At 44.0% G+C, this 21865-nt stretch overlaps 1 protein-coding gene across 1 annotated transcript in view; it reads left to right on the top strand.

Annotated features, from left to right (window-relative positions):
* The window catches only part of TMC5 (transmembrane channel like 5), a 98244-nt gene that overhangs the window by 5773 nt on the left and 70606 nt on the right, over window positions 1-21865 (top strand). The window contains exons 2-3 of the mRNA XM_081560817.1: window positions 1193-1360; window positions 6143-6266. The gene's annotated coding sequence lies outside the window, so the exon portion shown is untranslated. The remainder of the gene's footprint in view (window positions 1-1192; window positions 1361-6142; window positions 6267-21865) is intronic.

Here is a 21865-nt window from a genome sequence, read left to right as displayed (position 1 = left end):
ATGGGGTAGAGAGGCAGAGTGGAATCGGCCCCGCCCTCCTTCTGACCCAGTGATCACCTAACCCAAAGCACCCCCCCCCCAAGTCAAGGACCGCCTCTCGACTGTCTTCCTGCCTTGTCCAAGCCTTAGCCACCCAGCAGTCAGAGCCAGCTTCTCAGAAAGGAACTTGATCTTGTCATTTTACTGCATAAACATCCCCTCCTCCTCTGCTTTCCTCTTGCGTTTTAGAACCCACACTCTCCTTATCATGTGTGGAGCAGGCTTTTCAGGACCTCTCCAGCCCCACCTCCTACCATCACTACTGTGGCTGACTTGTGTTCTACTGTCTGTTCCTGCCTACAAGTTTATTTGCTGTTTCCCTCTTCCAGGAGCCTGCATCTCACACTTGCCCCTGATTTTGTCTGCTTCTGCCTTCACATGGCGAAAGATGGCCACATCGCAGCCCCAGGTTGACATAAACACGGAAAAGATTGGTTAGAGGTCTCTGAGTCACCAAATTCTGGCAAGGACAGTCTGATGTATTTGACTTGAATAAAGAGTAAATTCCTAGCCTCGCTGATCATGTTCTTAGTGTAGGTTGTCTTGGTGCATCCTATTGCCTTTCCCCTTCTTTCCATCCCCAACGACTGTCATTCCACAAATGATCTATTAATACAGCAGTAATGCTTTGTAAACTGCAAATCTCTAAATAAATGTTACTATGGTACTGTGGCTGTGTAAGACCTAACTGTGGAGTTGCAAAATGGGACCAAAAGGAGGGCATTTTGTATATCATAGATGCATGCAAATAAAGCTTTTTGAGTTCATTTATAGCAAAAGAATTAGCCAATACCTTTGCTACTCTGAATTTTCATGGAGAATTTGAGTTTGCTATTTGTTTGTTTGCTTTTTTTTTTCACTCATTTGGATGATTTGTCTAAACAAAGGCTTTAGCAAAATATTTTCCTCAGCTTCTAATATGTTCCCTGTCTTGCACCAAAGTTATGGCACCTGCTGATTAATGAAAGGTTATTGTAAAGATCACAGCTCCTGTATTTGCCAGTGATGATAACCCAGTCTGTTCCGTTAAGGGATAGTGAGAATTTATTAGAAGAATACTGGGCAGGATGTGATTGAACCTCAGAAGAGGATAGGGACCAAGAACTGAAGAGGACCCAGAAAGACAATTCTCTCTCCTCTTTTCTCATTTCAGCTCCTCTCTGAGGCTGCTTGTTCCCTCTCGCACTATGTCCCAGCTTTCCACCAGTAGAATGAGTGAGTGAGTGAAATCACTCAGTCGTGTCCGACTCTTTGCGACCCCATGGACTGCCTACAATGGTAGGACAGCCTACTAGACTCCTCCGCCCATGGAATTTTCCAGGCAAGAGTACTGGAGTGGGTTGCTATTTCCTTCTCCAGGGGATCTTCCCAACCCAGGGATCAAATCCGGGTCTCCCACATTGTAGGCAGATGCTTCACCGTCTGAGCCACCAGGGAAGTCCACCAGCAGAGGTGGCAGAAGCTGTGGGAGCCAGCAGATCTTTGTCGTTGCTCTGTCTCTGTCTCTCTACTTTTCTGATTAATTTCCAAATCAGGAATTAAATGTGACACCAGCCTCATTTTAAATCAAGTTTGGGAGGTACTTTCATGGAGGACTGTAGAATTTTCCCACATGTATCACCTCATGAGGAGAAGTCAGCTGTGGGTACAGGTGTCCATGACCGTGACAGAAGAGGGAAGCATTTGTTGTAAGCCTGTAGAGCTTGCTAAGCCTACGAGCTTGTTTTTGCTAAGCCTTGGCGCTGCTGGGGATCTTCCTCTGAGAGAGGCTGGAACAGAGCAGTAAATGTTGAAGTGTTGTGGCATAGATTTGAGTTCAGGATTTGTTTTTTCTTCTTTGTAAGAAGAGTGTTCAGTAATTGCAAAACATGTAAAAATAAAAATAACAAAAATACGTATAAATTATTCTAAGGAGACTGTATTAAGAATGCTTTCATTTGCAAGTAACAGAACGCCCATCTTAACCTTTAAGGGCATTTTTACTTATTTAATAAGATATCTCAAGATGAGTTTGGTAGATCATCAATGCCATCAGAACTTAGATTCTATTTTTCTGCTTTGCCATCCATAGCATGTTTGCTTTTTGTCTTCATGGTTGCAAGATGGCTGCCATAACTCCAAACATCACATCAATGTTGAAGGTGGTAAAGAGGGACAAAAGACAAAGCCAGCATAGTTTGGCATTATGACCAACCTTAGTTGCTAGGAGGGTTGGGGAAGTGAGGATCTGGTTTTTTAGCTTCTAGAATGGGGTTAGGAATGGCTATTGGGTGGTCCAGCCAACATTATCTTCTCTAGCTCTTCTTCAATAACAAGTACTACAAATGTTCAGAAGAGGGGTGATTGCATTAAACCAGCTCTGCCCTGACTCCTCTTTTCAATCCCCTCACTTCCTGCCCCTAGAGGAGATGGGAAATCTCGGCATGAAGCAGTTTAAAAGGTTGCCTGGGCTGCAGGTCCTCTCACACTGACTGTGTTTTCTCTGAGGTCACTCTTTCTGGGACGTGCTAGGAATAGCGCTTCCAAAATCTCACTGCCACTTGCATTGCTCCTTCTTTGCCTTCCTGTAGGATCTTGAAGATGTTCTAGGGTGGTGAATGTAGAACTCCAGAGTGAAACAGTCTTGGTACTGTTCATGAACATTCATGTCTAGCAGAACAGAAGCCAGGCTAATGTGGTAGAACATGAGCTCAAAAATACATCTCCAGAAACACAGATCACTCACAGGGGTCCTGGCAGGAAAAATCAACTCTCCTGCTTGTAATAATTACAATAAATCTCAAATGCTGATCAGATTACCAGAGAATATAAAAAGTCCTGTTAGCCTGTTCACTTTATTTTTAGAAATTTACCTTAGGAAAAACATAATGCATGTTCACAAAGAGTTACAAGGAGGAGGATGTTGGCAATGACGACCGTGAAGCCACACTGAGTGACTCCATTCTGAAGGCTAGACATCATTGTATGTACTTTGTGTGACTAATCCATTTAATCCTTAAAATAGTCCAGTGAGGTAGGGACTTCCATAATCCCATTTCCAGATGAGAAAAAGGAGCTCCCATAAGTTAAATATCCTCTCCAAATTTCTGTAAGGAAGTGACAGAATTGAGCTTGGATCCCAAGAAGTCTGAACCCAGAGTTCACATAGTCAACCACTGTGTTTTTTATGACGATCCTATTTAAAACAGAGAATTCTCTGGCAGTCCAGTGGTTAGGACTCTGTGTTTTCACTGCTGAGGGTCCAGGTTCAATCCTTTGTTGGAGAACTAAGATCCCAAAGCCACAAGATTCAGCCATTATCAGTTCAGTTCAGTCACTCAGTCGTGTCCGACTCTTTGCAACCCCAAGGACTACAGCACGCCAGGCTTCCCTGTCCATCACCAGCTCCCAGAGCTTGTTCAAACTCATGTCCATCTAGTCAGTGATGCTATCCAACCATCTCATCCTCTGTCATCCCCTTCTCCTCCTGCCTTCAGTCTTTCCCGGCATCAGGGTCTTTTCCAGGGAGTCAGTTCTTTGCATCAGGTGGCCAAAGTGTTGGAGCTTCAGCATCAGTCCTTCCAATGAACATTCAGGACTGATTTCCTTTAGAATTGACTGGCTCAATCTCCTTGCAGTCCAAGGGACTCTCAAGAGTCTTCTCCAAAACCACAGTTCAAAAGCGTCAATTCTTCGGCACTCAGCTTTCTTTATGGTCTAACTCTCATGTCCATACATGACTACTGGAAAAATCATAGCTTTAACTAGACAGATCTTTGTCAGCAAACTAACGTCTCTGCTTTTTAATATGCTGTCTATTTTGATCACAGCTTTTCTTCTAAGGAGCAAGCGTCTTTTGATTTCATGGCTGCTGTCACCATCTGCAGTGATTTTGGAGCCCAAGAAAATAAAGTCTGTCATGGTTTCCATTGTTTCCCCATCTAAGGCTTCCCAGGTGGTGTTAGAACCTGCCTGCCAATGCAAGAGACGTAAGAGACATGGGTTCAATCCCTGGGTCGGGAAGAACCCCTGGAGGAGGGCATGGCAACCCACTCCAGTATTCATGCCTGGAGAATCCCATGGACAGAGGAGCATGGCAGGTTACTGTACATAGTGTCACAAAGAGTCAGACAGGACTGAAGCAACTTAGTACGCACACATGCGTATACATACATGTATAACAAAAAAGAATGTCCAACAGTAAGAGATCAGTTGGATCATTATCCTTTGAAAGGGATACTAACCAATCTTTCACAAATGATATTTTAAAAGAATTCACATAACGAGGTGAAAAAATTTTCACAGTATTTAAGTGAAAAAAAGGGAAACCAAATATAAAAAAAATAAAGAATATAAAAGATATAATCCTGTTTTAGTAAAAATGTGTGTGTGCACATGCTTGTATATAAATTAGAACAACCACGCCAATACATTGGCAGTTATTTTTAGTAAAAGTCATTTTTTCTTATTGTTTTTCTGTATTTTCTAACTTTCCTACCAAATTGCATTCATAGTCAAGAAATGAAAGTTATTTTGAAACATATTATTGAACACCTGTGCTTTAGCCCTGTGTTTCATCTTGGGTCAAACTCGTAATAGAAAAACATGAAAATACTGAATTTATCGTTTTTTTCCTCCCAGTTTTATTGAGATAAATTGACATACAGCACTGTATAAGTTCAAAGTGTACAACATAAGGGTTTGACTTACATACTTCATAAAATGATTACAATAGGTTTAGGGCACATCCATCATCTCATATAGTTACAAAATTTTTAAAATAGGACAAAAAATTTTCCTTCTGATGAGACTACTTGGAACTTACTCTCTTAACGACTTGCATTTATAGTATGTACTTGTGTGCTTGCTAAGTCGCTTCTGTCGTGTCAGACTCTGCGACCCTATGGACTTTAGCCAGCCAGGTTCCTCTGTCCATGGGATTCTCCAGGCAAGAATACTGGAGTGGGTAGCCTTTCCCTTCTCCAGGGGATCTGCCCAACCCAGGGATTGAACTGGTGTCTCCTGCATTGCAGACAGATTCTTTGCCAGCTGAGCTACCAGAGAAGCCCCATACTGACTAAATTATTGTTTTGTCCTGTTTGACAGCTTTTCTTTGTTTCTGCATTTCTTACTTCTCTGATTAAACTTATTCTTTGGTTAAAGTTTTTCCATAGACAAAATGTGGGCTGAGAACATAGGGGCGAGAACCGTAAGGTCCTGTTCCTTTTCATTGCCGTTTGTAAGATAATAATCTTTCAATCTTTAACCTAGGATGCCCCTCAGAATCATCTGAATTTTCAGCTTAATATTTCCTTTTAAAATAAACTGTCTTTTGAATTTATAAAAATAATAATGCTTTGTTCATGGACTACCCTGGTGGTCCAGTGGTTAAGACTCTGTACTTTCAAAGCAGAGGACATGGGTTCAATCTCTGGTCGGGGAACTAAGATCCCACATGCAGTGTGGAGCAGCCAAAAAAAAGAGAAAATAATGCTTGTTCAACTTTTCAGAAATACGTATAAACATACTTGTTTCCAATGACACAGAAACAAGAATAAAAACTAACATCCCTGTTCATACTCTATCCTGTTTCCCTTTCCAGAAGTAACCACTTTGAAGCTTATGTTCTTCTGACCACTGTATCATCTTAACTTATAGCCATGTTATTGTGTTGTTGTTTAGTTGCTAAGTCCTGTCCAACTCTTTTGCAACCCCATGGACTGTAGCCTGCTGGGCTCCTCCGTCTATGAGATTTTCCAGGCAAGAATACTGGAGTGGGTTGCCATTTCCTTCCCCAGGGGATCTTCCAAACCCAGGGACTGAACTCTCGTCTCCCGCTTGGCAGGCAGATTCCTTACCACTGAGCCACCAAGCTGGTTTTGAATAGATGGGATTCTAGTGTATATAAGTCAGTGGTTTAGAAATTGGTGGAGCAGTTTATCTTGGAAATCATGCATATTATGTTAGTGCATTTAGATATCTGTCAGCCTTCTGTCTCATTCTATTCCCCAATGTCTGACCACTAGGGGAATTTTTTTTTTCTAGGGATTGGGGGGATGTTTTCATAATTTGTGATTCCGTGTGGGAAATAATGGAATTGTGACAAAGTTTGATGCCAAAACAGATCACTTGGCTTGACTCCATTTCAAGGCGTTGATGTGATATTGGGGAAAATCTGCAAGTTCCAAGCTCAAGACAAGCCTGGATTTGAACACTAGCTCTGATGTTTCGTAGTGATGTGTCTTTGGGCAAGTTTCATTTTTCTTTGTTTGTATTCCTTTTCTATCCCTCAATTTCCATCTATTTAAAGCTACCTCATGGAGATGTTAAATAAGGTCATGAGGTCATGAGTGCTAAGTCACTTCAGTCATATCCGACTCTTTGTAACTCTATGGACTGTAGCTTGCCAGGCTTCCCGGTCCATGGGATTCTCCAGGCAAGAATACTGGAGTGGGTTTTCAGCTCCTCCTCCAGGGAATCTTCCCTACCCAGGGATCAAACCTGGGTCTCCTGCATTGGCAGGCAGACGCTTTACCACTAGCGCCACCTGGGAAGCCCAGATGAAGTCACACATGACCCCAAGTGCCTGATGGGCTCTCAGCCTGAGAAAAGCAGTCTAGGTTGGTTCCCTTTCCGTCACAGCACCTTCCGGACAGACTGCCAGGACTGCCCACAAGGGGGCACAGGTGAGCGAGAGGGAGCGGATTGCAGCCTTTGGACTGAGCACAGACCTGCTTCTGGAGGCTCCCCTGCTACCTGTGTATTCATTGCAAACATCCCTGCAGTGTGTAAACACCTTCCTCTCTGGAGACGGCAGAATAAATTCATGTCTTGGACATAATGAGTGCTCTGGGGGTGGGGGGGACGGTTGGCAGGCAACAGCTCTGCTTTGACCCCAGGGAGCCTGCCCTCTGGTTCCTATGGGAGTTTCACAGCCACTCTTCCCAAAGCACTGAATCAAGTCCCTTTTGTGACCAGGAGGCTTAGTTTCACCACTTTTAAAATAGATGGTGTCATACATTCCAGTCCCTCTCTATCAAATTAGCTGAAGAAATCTGGGCACAGCTGGGGGCAACTCAAAAAAGTACTTGAAGGGACACAAAGTAACATGCTTACATTAAAAAAAAAAAAAAAAAAACTAGCTAATCATAACATTCCAGATCTCATCCTATTCAACCCACAGAACAACCCTATGAGGCAGGTACTATTATTAGCCCATTTGATGATTGATAAAATGGAGACACAGAGAGGGTTAGAGACTTTCCCGATGTCATACAGCTAGAGAGTTTTGGAGGCAAGTTTCAAAGTCTTTTCTGTCCAGACTCCACAGCTTGCAGGTCTAACTCCTGCACACATAGCCTTTCTGCTTGAGATGAAGATGCCTTTATCAGAATTAGAAGACATAGCTGAATCACAGTTCTTTTCTACTGAGTAAATTGGTCCTGAGCAAATCTCCTGGTTTTATCTATTTCTCCATCAGAAATTGGGGTGGGGACAATTTCCACTCCTGGATATATATCTGAAAAACAAAAACGTTAATTTGAAAAGATACATGTGCTCCAGTGTTATAGCAGCATTATTTATAATTGCCAAGATACAGAAGCAAACTAACTGTCCATCAATAGATGAATGGATAAAGAAGATGTGAAATACCCACACACACACACACACACACACACATACCACACACAATGGAATACTACTTAGCCATAAAAAAAAAATGAAATTTTGCCATTTGTAGCAACATAGATGGACCTGGAGGGCATTATGCTAAGTGAAATAAGTCAGACAGAGAAAGACAAATACTGTATGATATCTAAAAAAAACACAACAAACCTAAAAAACACAACAAACCAGTGACTATAAAATGAAAGAAACAGACTCATAGATATAGAGAACAAACTGGTGGTTATCAGTGGGGAGCAGGAAAGGGGAGGAGCAAGATAGGGGCAAAGGAGTAAGAGGTACAAACTATTAGGTATAAAATAAGCTACAAGGTTGTGTTGTATAGCATGGGGAATATAGCCAAAATTGTATAATACAAATGAAGTATAACCTTTAAAAATTGTGAATCGCTGTATTGTACAGCAACTATACTTCAATTAAAAATATAAAGAAAAACAAAAGGAAATCGGGGCCTGGGGGTCGTGTGACTCTTCAGTCCACTAATATCCCTCTCATGGGATTGTGTAGGTATCAAATGTGATAAAGGGTGTGAAAGTGCTTTGCAGACTGTAAAGCGATGTACACATATGTAAGGGGCATGCTGACAAAGATGATGATGGTGAGAGAAGGCAATGGCACCCCATTCCAGTACTCTTGCTTGGAAAATCCCATGGACGGAGGAGCCTGGTAGGCTGCAGTCCATGGGGTCGAGAAGAGTCGAACACAACTGAGCAACTTCACTTTCACTTTTCACTTTCATGCATTGGAGAAGGAAAGGGCAATCCACTCCAGTGTTCTTGCCTGGAGAATCTCAGGGACAGAGGAGCCTGTTGGGCTGCCGTCTATGGGGTCGCACAGAGTCGGACACGACTGACGCAACTCAGCAACAGCAGCAGCAGCAGGGTCCTTATTGCATTTGGGGGCTGGTTTATTTCCATCTGCAAGATGCAGATATAACTAGAGGAACAAAGAAGACAGATTTTTGAGTCTGTCGTGAGAGTTGAGGGTGTTGGTTATGTAGATCTCTGCGGAAATGTTGCTCCAGGCAAGGAAACAATGAGTGCAACAGCCCTGTGGCAGTCTGGTGCTGGAATGATGGAGAGCAAGGAGGTTGCTGGACAGCACTCTCCAACAGGAAAGGCCAGTGTGATGGAGTTGATGAGCCAGGTGGGGAACAGTAGGGGATGAGGTGAGAAGGGTGATGGGTCAGAGCACCGAGGGCCTCACAGGCCATTGTAGGGACTTTGGCTTTCGCTCTGGGTCAGGTGGGAGCCACTGCAGGAGTGAGCAGAGAGGAAGGGCAGGATCTAACTGTGCCTTCACAGCATCACTCTGACTGCTGGCTGGAGAACAGACTGTGGAGGATGAGGACGGTCACAGGGAGACCATGGAGAGGCCGGTGCGGTGATCAAGAGATGATGGGGAGTGGACCAAGGAGGCAGCAGTATGGAAACAGTGGGAAGTGGTCAGATTCTGACACAACTTAAAGCTGGGCCACCAGGATTTGCTGACAGAGCAGATGGTTTTGGTGCTTTAGTTGCTCAGTCGAGTCTGTCTTGCAACCCCATGGACTATAGCCCACCAGGCTCCTCTGTCCATGGGATTTCCAGGGCAAGAATACTGGAGTGGGTTGCCATTTCCTTCTCCAAACAGAGCAGATGTGGGGAGCAAAAATTGGAAAGACATAGATGGAGGGGTGATTGAGGAAAGAACAGGCTAGAGGAGAGAACTACAGGGATCAATGTTTGCTTTGTTAAGCTTGGGATGCACCCTACTTTTCTAATTTTTAAAATTAATTAATTTATTTTAATTAGAGGCAAATTACTTTACAATATTATGGTGGTTTTTGCCATACATTGACATGAATCAGCCACAGATGTACATGTGTCCCCCATCCTGAACCCCCCTCCCACTCATTTGAATCAGTTCTAATGAGGTGGATGAAACTGGAGCCTATTATACAGAGTGAAGGAAGTCAGAAGGAAAAACACCAATACAGCATATTAATGCATATATATGGAATTTAGAAAGATGGTAACGATGACCCTATATTCGAGACAGCAAAAGAGACACAGATGTAAAGAACAGACTTTTGGACTCTGTGGGAGAAAGCAAGGGTGGGATGATTTGAGAAAATAGCATTGAAACATGTATAATACCATATGTGAAATAGATCACCAGTCCAAGTTTGATGCACCCTACTTTTGATTCTGATTCTGAAAGGTCACATTGCAAAAGACTATGCTTATAGGGATGGGAGGAATTAGTGACCACTTTTTTTGCAATGTATCACAGCATGTAAATAAATTTTATTTAACAAGCACTTATATAGCTCTTACTTAGGATACAGTGGGCACCGTATATATACCGTAACTTATTATATATGCTCCCTCATTAGATCCTCACACCAGCCCTAGGTAGTAGGTCCTGATATTATCCCCATTTTACAGATGAGGAAACTGAGGCACTTGGATACCCAGGTGGATCAGTGGTAAAGAATCTGCCTGCCAATGCAGGAGATGCAGGAGATGTGGATTTGATCCCTGGGTTGGGATGATCCTCCGGAGTAGGAAATGGCAACACGCTCCTGTATTCTTGCCTGGAAAATTCCATGGACAGAGGAATCTGGTAGGCTACAGTCAGTCCATGGGGTTGCAAAGAGTCAGACATGATTGAGCATGGCACAGCAACAGCAGCAAAACTGAGACACAGGGATTTAGTAACTTGCTCGAGATTATGAAGCTAGTAAGGATACAGCAGAACTGGAATATGAACCCAAGTAGTCGGGTTCAGAATATCTGCACTTTACATTTACTTTAGTTAATTATTACTAAGTGAATTAATTTTCAACACATCTTGACTGTGACTGTTTTCATTATCATAGATTCTTTCTTTGAGCAGTAAAGTTCAACAGAACTGCACTATGTAAAATAAATTCAGACTCATTATGTGACCCGTCGCCTTGGGTTTTTACATGCGCTACTCCCTCTGCACATGCTCTCCCACCCCGTTTAACTGACTCCAAGGTTAACTAAGTGAACCATCACTTTCTTACAGAAGTCTTCCCTGACACCCACTAAATCCCTCCAAATACAAATTCTTACAGCACCTACCTCTTTTGTGATAATCACAGTTGCATTTACATCATCACACAGCTTTTTAAATTGTGGTAAAATACTTACTGGTCTTCCCTGCTGGCTAGTGATAAAGAACTCACCTGCCAATGCAGGAGACTCGGGTTCAATCCCTGGGTTGGGAAGATACCCTGGAGAAGGAAATGGCAAACCACTTTAGTATTCTTGCCTGGGAAATACCATGGACAGAAGGAGCCTGGTGAGCTACAGTCATGGGGTGGCAAAAGAGTTGGACATGACTTAGCAGCTAAAATAAGAACAAAAAACTTACTAAATTAGCCATCTTAACCATTTAAAAGTTTATAGTTCAGCAGAGTTAAGTATATTCATACTGTTTAGCAACAGATTTCTGGAACTTTTTCATCTAGTGAAACTGAAAGTCTATATCTGCCAAACTCTATAATTTTCCCTCTCCCCTCCTCTGTCTTCCCAGCACTTTCTACTTTGTTTCTATGATTTGGACTACTTTAGATACTTCATGTGAGTGGAATGATACACTATTTGTCCTTTTGTAACTGGTTTATTTCAATCAGAATAATGTCCTTGAGGTTCATCAATGTTGTAGCATGTACTAGACTTTCCTTTTTTTTTCCTCATATTTTTTTTAATCTATAGATAACTGATTTACAATGCTCCAGATATAGAGCAAAATGATTCATTTTTATGTATGTGTGTGTGTGCACATGTATTCTTTTTCAGATTCTTTTTCCATTATAGATTATTAAAGATATTGAATATCATTTCCTCCTTTTTAAGGTTGCATAATACTTCATTGTGAGTATATAACACATTTTCTTTATCCATTCATCTGTTAGTGGACATTTGGTTTGCTTCTACCTCTTGGTTATTATGAATAAGTGAACACGGGTATGCAAATATCTCTTTGAAATCCTGCCTTGAATTCTTTTAGATGTGTACCCAGAAGTGAGATTGCTGGATCATATGGTAGTTCTACTTTTAATTTTTTAAGGGACTTCCATGCATGCGTGCTGTGTGCTAAGTCGCTTCAGTCATCTCTGACTCTTTGCAACCCTATGGACTATAGCACCCCAGGCTCCTCTGTCCTTAGGATTATTCAGGGAAGAATACTGGAGTGGGTTGCCATGCCCTCCTTCAGGGGATCTTCTCGACCCAGGGATTGAACCCACATCGCTTACGTCTCCTGCATTGGAAGGCAGGTTCTTTACCACTAGCACCACCTGGGAATCCAAGGAGCTTCCATACAGGTTTCCAAATGGCTGTATCATTTTACATTCTCAGTAACAGTGCACAAGGGCTTTGATTTCCCCATATCTGACTCAATGGACGTAAGTTTGAGCAAGCTCCGGGAGATGGTGAAGGAAAGGGAAGCCTGGCATGCTGCAGTTGTACATGCATGAGTCGGACACGACTGAGCAACTGAACAACAACATCCTCACCAACACTTTCAATTTTCATTCTTTTTTTTTTTTTACAGTGGCTGTCCTAATAGATACAAGGTGATATCTCATTGTGGTTTTGATTTGCATTTCTTAATGATTAGTGATGTTGAACATATGACAATTGGCCATTTGTATATCTTCTTTGAACAAATGTGTATTCAAGCTTCTGTCCATTTTTAAATCTGGTTATTTGTTTTTTGTTGTGATAGTGGTAGTGGTGGTTGAGTTGTAGGACTTCTTTATATGTTCTTAATGTTAACTCTTTATCAGAGAGATGATTTGCAAATATTTCCCCCACTACTTAGCTTGTCCTTTCCAGTCACTGTGAATTTTATTTACCAGCCCTCTCTCATCTGACTTGGCAGTCAGCTCTATGAGGCCATTGGTAGCATCTGTTTTGTTCATTACTCTGTTCCTCCAGTGTCTGGCTGTTGGAGGAGGCCACGGAGAGGACGTGATGACTAGATGACCAGAGAGCTGGACTGGACAGTTGGAAGCTTCTCACTTCCCCAGGCCCTTCCACCCTCACTGCCATCCTTGGAATGAACATTCTGCCTGCCCTTCCCATGGTGGGAGCCAGTTTCAAGAAGGCAGCACTGATAGAGTAAGGTGCTGTTGAGACCATCTGGACAGTGTACCTGACTGAAGCTGGTTGGGGTCTTTCTATAAACCATTAAGATTCTGGCAGGTGGAGATCTTGCAGCAGCCAAGACGATCCTCTGTCGACTAAAAAGATAGTCACAACCTAAAATTTGAGAGTTATGTTCTATTTGGTGGGAAATTTTAGGACTTCAAGCTTGGGGACAACATCTCAAGTGACCCCAAAAGAAGTGCTCTGAGGAGGCTGGGGATAGGGGGAGAGGGGTCAGTTCATGTAGAAGTTTGCAACAAAGGGCAGGTAGTCCGAACGTCAAAAGTGTTTTTGTGTATTAAAGAAAACCAGATATCCCAAGTTAAGGAATTTAGCAGTTTCCTGTGTTTGGGAAGATGTGAGTGTCTGGGGTTACTGAAATCACTCCTTTCACATGTATCTCAGCTATCTGGGGCCAGTACCCTGCTTAGCCTGCATTTTTCCTCAGTGCTCACCACAGGGAGTGGCTGCAGCCCAGTGACCTCTGGATTACAGGTATTCTTCTCCAGCCGTGGAGGGCTGGAATCACTGATGACTGTGACAGCCTTATTTATTGGCATGGCGGGAAATACTCCATTTCTCACCTCCATAAGTAGGTTCTCCAGCTTGTTAGACTTGCCACCTGCCAGTCTGGAGTGACCTGCCTGTTTCTCTGGCCTTCTCTTGCCTCTTTGTACCAGGACCAGTTTCAGATTTCACCCTGGACACTCCTGAGTTTGCGAATCAACACAAGCTTCATGCTTGGTACACACTAGATTTCCCCCCAGGTGTTTCCTGGAGGAAATAAAGAAAGGCTGAATAAATTCTAGAAGGGAGAATTGTGACAGGTTATTTGGGAACATGCTGTGGATTCTTGCCCCAGATCAGCCTTATCCAATAGAAGCATAATAGGAGACACAGAATTCTAAATGTTCAAGCAGCTGTAGTTTAGAAAAGGGGAAACAGGTGAGATTAGTAATAATTTCATTTAAAAAAAAACTATATCCAAAACATTATCATTTTAACATTGAATTTAATACTTGTTAATGAGTTTTTTAAAAAACTTTTTTTTCGGTCCTACGTCTTAAACACGTCTCAGTCTTTGGAGCCACAATTTCAAGTGCTCTATAACCACATGTGGCAAATGGCAACATTCTGGAGAGCGCAGCCTAGCCAACACACCCTCCGTGTCCCCTGGGTGCCCGAAGCACCCAAGCCGGCGCGCGGCATCTGATGGGCGCTCCGTAAGGTTTGCTCAATGGAAGCGAAGAATAAATGCAGACTCGGGGCAGTGAATAGAGGTTTCAGATGCCAACAGGTGTGCTAACCCAGCGCTCAGAAGAACCTGGCTCGATTCCAGGAAAAAAAGTAGTCGGCCCTCCAGGAGGAAGTTTGGCGTGGGTGCAGGGACGCACACCCTATCCGCTGCCCGCGGGTCACCCACGCTCCTCGCGGCTAAGCTAACCCGGCGGCGGCGGCAGTGCCGGGCCAGGGGACGCGAGCGCCAGTGGAAGTGAGGCCAGCTCTCCAGGACGCGGGGCAGACGCTGGGGCTGTCTTCCCAGGTATCTGCAGAGTCGGGCGGCGTGGAGGAGCCTTCTCCCCGGCTCCGAGAGGAGGTAGATGGGAAGAAGCAGGCGCCCCAGTGGGGCGTGTGCCTAACGCGGGGCTGCAGCGGCTGCGCCCGCCAGTGCAGCTGCGGCTGGGAGAGGGGAGAGAGCGGGGTCGGATACGAGAAATGGGGAGAAACCATCCGGGGGCGGGAACTGGGAGGTAAGGGCTCAGGACAGTGGCTCTAGCTCCAGGCAGCCGCGCGCGGACCTCCGCGGTAGGAAAGTTTCCCAGGGATCACACTGTTTATGCACTTTGTGCCTTTAGTTAAATCACTTATTGTCTCTGCGCACATGTTTCCACCTTCGTTTAAACAAAAAAAAAGGACGGCCTTCTGCGTGTTGAGAACCCCATGAACAGTTATGAGAAGGCTTCCTAGATAGACTTCATTATTTCCCCTCGGATAATCTCGCAAGTTAGTGTCTCCTGGCCCCATTTTTCCCAGAAGATTTGGGCTCTGACAGATTTAGAAGCTTGCCCACAGCCATTAGATGGAAATAGCAGAATTTGAAGCCAGGAAATCAAACTCCAGAGGCTGGACTTGAAGGTCTAATCCAGGTCCCACTATTTCCTAGAAGGAAGAAGTGGAGGTGGGGATGAACTGCTTCTGAGACCCCTTCTCACTATCTGTGAAATGGGTACAATAGTACCTAACCTATGGGGTTATTGTGAGCTAACATGTAAGTGCCTCCCTGCTAAAGTGTGCGTGTCACAGGGATAGAACTTTCTCCCCTCTGTTTTGTTTGCAGGTACATCCCTAGTGCCCGGCACACAGTAGATGCTAAATAAATATTTGTCCAGTGAGTAAGGAACACATATTACATTTTATCCTTTACCATAATCCTTGCTGTCCCCATATTCCTGATGAGGAGACCGAGGTTCAGGGAGGTTAGGCAACTTAGGGGATGTCATGTGGGTGGCTGGTAGAGGAGTCAACATTTCAACCCAGGTCTGTTTGATCATAAAGTCTGTGTAGTTCTGATGCCCAGTCCAGGTTCCATCACTTTCTACTAGGGTGAGTGTGGCAAGTTGTTTAATTCTTCTGTGCCTTAGTTTCCTTATTCACAAAATACGGACAATGATGGTACCTTTCCCGTATCATTTTTGTCTGGATTAAATAAAGATAAAACTCTTCAGAATAATGCTTGGCACTTAGCAGGGACTCAATAAACATCTGCCACAGTACATGCTATGTTTGCCCACTAGAGAGTGGAGGGGATGGCACAGCGCAGGCGTTTAAGGAGAGGGGAAGGGGGCTTGTGGGGAGGAGCTTGCCAAGGATCTTTCCTGCCTTCTGTGTGATCCACAGAACTAGGCTTCTGTTTGCCCTCTGGAATATTCCTGAGAAGCCCCCATGCTCAGTGCAGAGGGAAAGGTGTCACCTGGCATCCCGCTCCCCATCTAGTATACAAAGAGACAAAGGCAGGATCTGTTACCATTTTTGTTATACAAAGGGGGTGCTGAGTCCTCTCTGCTTCAGTTGATTCCCGTGGCAGCAGATGGGCTTTGGGGAGGAGGATTTCAGATAGCAAGAACAGTTATGTGGTGGTTGTTCTAGCTAGAGCCGCTTTCAAATATCATCTCGAAGTGATTCCCAGCTCTGGAACTTTGGCAAGTCGCTTTGTGGGCCTCGGTTCCATCATCTGTAGAATGGGCACAATAATAGGACCTCATAGGGTTGTTGAAAGGATACTCTGAACTGTCTCAAAAGCATTTTGCGCGAGCAGTGTCTGGCACATGATAACAGCAGCTGTTGCTCCTATTATTGGATGTGTGGTGCTCTTTTCTATTCCTAATTTTAGGATCTGTTGATGTGCAGGTAAAACTCTTCAAGGAGGACTAAATGAAGTGCCCTTTCCTTGACCCCTTCTCATCTTGAGAGTCTCCTAGGATCTTCACCCGTCAAATCCTTGAAGAGCTTTGTATTCTGATAGATCAGGTGCTTCCCTTAAGTGTTCCAGGGCAGTTTCTGGGGACAGGAAAGTTGCATATCATGGGAAGACCACTGTGCTCTCTGCTTGGGGAACTCCATCCTTTGATGTGGGCACTTGGTGGGGGTTAGGATCCTAGCCTTTTGTTTTAATCAGTCATCAGTTTATAATCAGAGTCATTAATTTGTTCTGTGCTAGACACTGTGCTAAACCCCAGCTCTAGTCATCGATGGAACCTGGGCTCCAAAGCCAGCCTGTCTGGGTTCCAGTCCTGCTTCTGACATTTTCTAGCTCTGTGACCTCTGGCCAAGCTCCTTAAACATTCTACTTTGGCCACCTGTTGCGAAGAGCCAACTCATTGGAAAAGACCCTGATGCTGGAAAAAATTGAGGGCAGGGGGGGAAGGGGGCGACAGAGGATGAGATGGTTGGATGGTATCATTGACTCAATGGATGTGAGTATGAACAAACTCCAGGAGATAGGGAAGGACAGGGAAACCTGGTGTGCCTCGGTCCATGGAGTTGCAAAGAGTTGGACATGACTGAACAACAACAACTTCAAATGATTCATCTGTAAAATGGGATGACTTTAATATACATAAATCACGGGGCTGCCATGAGGATTAAATATAATTAACATATGTAGGATAAGACCAATGTGATAATAAATGTTAGTCCCTTATATAGTTATAATTATCTCATTTTATAGCAAAAGAAACTGAGGGAAATTAGTAAACAACTAATAAACAATAGCACAGAGCTATCCTTTCCTTTCAAAATGATTTTTTCCATTTCCACTGTTATCATCTTAATTCATGCCTCCTTCTTTCCATGTCCAGTTCCCTCATCTGCCCCTTTCTGGAATCCCTGCTTCCTGTGTCTGAGGTCCCAGTATCTGCTCCTTCCAGAATGTTCTCCCTCTCTCTCTTCCAAAACTCTAGGTGTTTTCCAGAAGCTTTGGAAATAGTTCTTTTTCTTTTACTCTTCCTGTTGTTTTACCTGATTATAAAAGTAATTTGTAATACAAGTTATTTTTAAAATATCTGCCTCCTAAAAGTATTTGCATGAGAGGTGAGAAGCTCTCTGTGATTTCATCCCCTGGTGATAATCATTATTTAGTTTCATGTATGTTTCTCTGGGCTTCCCACGCGGCGCTAGTGGTAAAGAACCCGCCTGCCAATGCAGGAAACCTAACAGAAGAGAGTATGATCTCTGGGTCAGGAAGATCCCCTGGAGGAGGGCATGGCAACCCACTCCAGTATTCTTGTCAGGAGATCTCATGGACAGAGGAGCCTGGTGGGCTACAGTCCATAGGGTCACAAAGAGTCGGACAAGACTGAAGGGACTGAGCATGACTTACAAAAAGAATTACTGATTTATCCTTCTGTTACCTAGTCCAAACTCTCTCTGCTTGCTGCCCAACAGGCCAATGAATCCGAGAGATGAGAAGTTGAGGCAAGGAATACGACTTTATTCAGAAAGTCAGCTGACAGAGAAGATGGCAGACTAATGTCTCATAATAGCCATCTTGCTGGGGTCTGAATACCAAGTTCTTTTGTAGAAGCAGAGAGAGAAGTGGTGAAGAACAGAAGTCAAAAGGCAGAATAGAGAGGGAGAGATAGCAAGGAAGTAAAAAGGGCCATCAGTCTTGCAGAGCATCTCCAGGAACAGCCAGCCTTTGGAAGGCATGTGTTAATCTCTTCTTTATTTCATCCTGTGAGCCGAACAAGGCACTTTAGTCCGACAGTCAGGCAGAGGGGCATGGTCCTCAGAGGCAGGCCATTATGTATGATTATAATAACAACAGCAGGGAAGAGTGAGTCAAAGAAACAGTTCCATAATGGAGTCAAAATAGGCTCTTCTCTGCAATACTTTTGCCCCGGATTCCAGTTTGCTTCAGCTCTTCAGCTCCTGGCAGGAGCCTGCTGTCCAGTTCTTCCTTGAGTCACATGCTGCCAGGTATTGTCACCTACCCTAGGAATGAGGGTTCTGGAACAAATAAAGCCCTCTTCCTGGAGATCACCACCTAGCGCCTCTCATTTTTAGTCCTTTCCTCAATCAGACAATTTGTAAAGCCTGTCTCTGTCTAAACAGGAGAAAATTCTCCTTGTCTTTGGAGAGCCATTATTTTGTATTTTTTTGGAGGTGGGGGGTTTAATAACATATCAAAAGTTTGAACCAGTAGCTATGGCCCTCTGCTTCTCTTTGTGAATTATAAAAACAGAACTTTCTTTCTTTTTTTTTTTCTTTTAAATGATTCAGATTCAGATGGCATAGGAAATTTGTTATGGCATTTGTGAAAATATGGAGATCTTACCCAGCCCTGGATCATTTACTTCTTTCTTTCTTTCCATATGAATAAAGAGTCTCCCTTCTAGACCTGGGGCTTCCCTTGTGGCTCAGCTGGTAAAGAATCTGCCCGAAATGCGGGAGACCTGGGTTCAATCCCTGGGTTGAGAAGATCCCCTGGAGAAGAAAAGGCTACCCACTCCAGTATTCTGGCCTGGAAAATTCCATGGACTGACTGTATAGTCCATGGGGTCCCAAAGAGTCCGACACAACTGAGCGACTTTCATTTTCACTTTCACTTTCTAGACCTGATTGTTTCTGGAGGATTAGCATTTCTTTGGTGGGGGTTTCTTTGTGGGAACTTGAACCTTCAGTGGCTGTTGGTAACTTGACCATTAAAATGGTCTGGCCTTTCTCAGAGATTAACCCATTTGTGAAATTTTGTCACTCAATTGTGTCCGACTCTTTCATACATTGTAGCCCACCGGGCTCCAGGCAAGAATACTGGAGCGGGTAGCCATTTCTTTCTCCAAGGAATCTTCCTGACTCAGGGATTGAACCTGGGTCTCCTGCATTGCAGGCAGATTCTTTACTATGTGAACCACCAGGGAAGCTCTTAACCCTTTAGGTCTTACTACACTTTCAGGGGGTAGATTATATTGTCCCCATTCTGCAGATAAAACGGGGGAAATTGAGTTTCAGAAGGATACACTTGGTTCAGAGGGGGTAGACTCATAAAGTGCTGGAGTCAAGATTTGATTCAAGTCAGCCTTGAGTGTGAGCTGGTTCCACACTACCCTGTGTCCCTGAAAGTCAGGCCATCATAATTACGAAATTAAACCTGTAAGGTCTGAATATATTGCCCCAGGGGCTGAATCTGCAGGACAGAGTGGCCAGTGCCTGAGGGTGCCTAGTGGAGCAGTCTGTTCCAGAATGACCTTCTTGTAAAAATGAAAAGCTAAGCTTTCTGGGAAAAAAAACAAAAAGAAAAAGAAACGAACTTCCTTATAGTGTCCAAGAAATCAAATAACCTGTAGGAAGAACTTTGATCTTTTACTGCCCTGATGCTGAAAGAACATTGATGAGAGGGTGAGGCTGGCATTCAGGAAGAAATAAATACACAAAGGCCCCGAGTTAGGGCTTTACCCACCTTCTCCTCAAACCCAGCACACAGAGGCCATGGTGCAGCCATGAAGTTGGAAGTCAAGGACTGATCTGTGTATAATGAGTGAGACCCAGTTATCCATTGACTGACAAGGGGGGAGAAAATAACCAGGGTGGCATAAAACTCCCATAAGCTGGTAGGACATCCTCTCCCTGGGAGCTCAGAGGCATGACCAAGAGAGCAAGCAGGGCTGTGTTTAAGGCAGAAAAGATAGGTCTTATGAGTTAGTAAGAAAAGAGGACCCTCACTGTCTCTGCAGATTAGAGAGGAAATGCCTGCGTATTCCTGAAAGATGGGGCGCAGGTAAGAGAGGGCACTTTGAAGAAGGGTTGGGGGTGGGTCACAGAAATGATGTGGAATGCTTGGGAACGAGTCTTGGGAGGGGCCAAAACTGGGGCTGTTCTGTTGCTTAGCACCAGATGCTATGTACAAAATAAATGCACAATAAATATTTGTTAGAGGAAAGAATGACTATGGGGAAGTGGGAGGCAAAGCAGTGTGCTGGCTAAAGAGAAAGCTCCAGAGCTGTCTGCCTGCACTGGAATCTCGGCTTCCCGGGTCCTCGCTGGGAGACGCTGGGGGAGGTGGACCTTTCTGGCTTCAGGTTGGTTGTCTGTAGGATGAGTAGTGTGTTAAGAGCTCCCACTCCTATGTGGGGCTGTCAGGGCTAATCGGAACATACGGTGCACTGTCAGTACTCAGTAAATGTTACCTCTGACTCTTCTTTCTCATCCTTCCCTTCTTCCTCTGATAACAATGATGATGATGATGATTAAAGTTCAGGCAGAAAGGAAAGAATTTTAATTTCATTCTATCTGTAAATGTGTGACCTTGAGTGAATTACTTAACCTCTCTGGGCCTCAATGTAATCATCATAAAATAGAGATAATAGTACCTCTCCATAAGGTTGCTTGAGAATTCAGTTACTAATGCATAGCATGGTGCCTGGTGAAGGACATAGCATGGTGCCTGGCGCTGAGTTAAGCTCTCAACAAATGGTGCTGTCTTGATGCTTATTATTAGTTATTATTGCTATTTTACTAGATTCCTTCTGCACAGATCAGGAAACGGACCTCCAATGGAGTTGGATGTCAAGGGTAGGGTTTAGAGTCCTGTTTTACCAGGAAGGGTTCTCTCCTCAGAGGCAGGGTCAGGTTGAACTTTCTGAAAGTTCAGTGAATCATATGATAGATCACGTTTGACAAGAGGTTTCAGAATGAAGTAAAAGGAGACTGGACTGTATTACTGCTCAGGTTATTTCCAGCCACCGAAGGTTCAATGTTCCCAGAGACAAACCTACACGCTGATGGAATGCTAATTATTAGGCAAGGTCATTTCTAGGAAACACACCCTTTATTCGTAGGGGAAGAAGAGACTGGGTAAGTTTTCTGGATTTTTACAAGCCCAAACAAACAAGTTCTGCTTTCTCCGGTATTTGAATCAGGGTGGGTGGTTTTTAAAAGAAGGAAAGAACGTCCTATTTCTATAATTCAGCAGAAGAACTGGGAGCCATAGTTACTGCTTCCAATAATTCTTGTATTTGCATTCCCAATAAATGCAAAATAGTGACAGGAAGACTTTTCTCCTTTGGTGGAAGCTTGACAATACTTTGGCCACCTCATGCGAAGAGTTGACTCATTGGAAAAGACCCTAATGCTGGGAAGGATTGGGGGCAGGAGGAGAAGGGGACGACAGAAGATGAGATGGCTGGATGGCATCACCGACTCGATGGACATGGGTTTGGGTAAACTCCGGGAGTTGGTGATGGGCAGGGAAGCCTGGCGTGCTGCGATTCATGGGGTCGCAAAGAGTCGGACACGACTAAGCGACTGAACTGAACTGAACTGAACTGACTTAGAATTGTCTGATCAGGGGAAAGACCTTAAAAAGAGAGGAACTAGGTGGTGATCTCCAGTAAGTTGACTTTCTTTTTCCCCAGAACCTCCATTCCTGGGGTGAGATGACGGTATGTGGGAGTGTGACTCAGGGATTGTGGGTTCCTGCCTGCCAGGCAGTCCATACT

Source organism: Giraffa tippelskirchi, chromosome 13, assembly GCF_054371585.1.
Source record: "Giraffa tippelskirchi isolate mGirTip1 chromosome 13, T2T-mGirTip1v1.2.pri, whole genome shotgun sequence".
Classification (NCBI taxonomy): domain Eukaryota; kingdom Metazoa; phylum Chordata; class Mammalia; order Artiodactyla; family Giraffidae; genus Giraffa; species Giraffa tippelskirchi.
The sequence above is the reverse complement of the archived record's forward strand: the minus strand, read 5'-3'. Positions and strand labels throughout refer to the sequence as shown.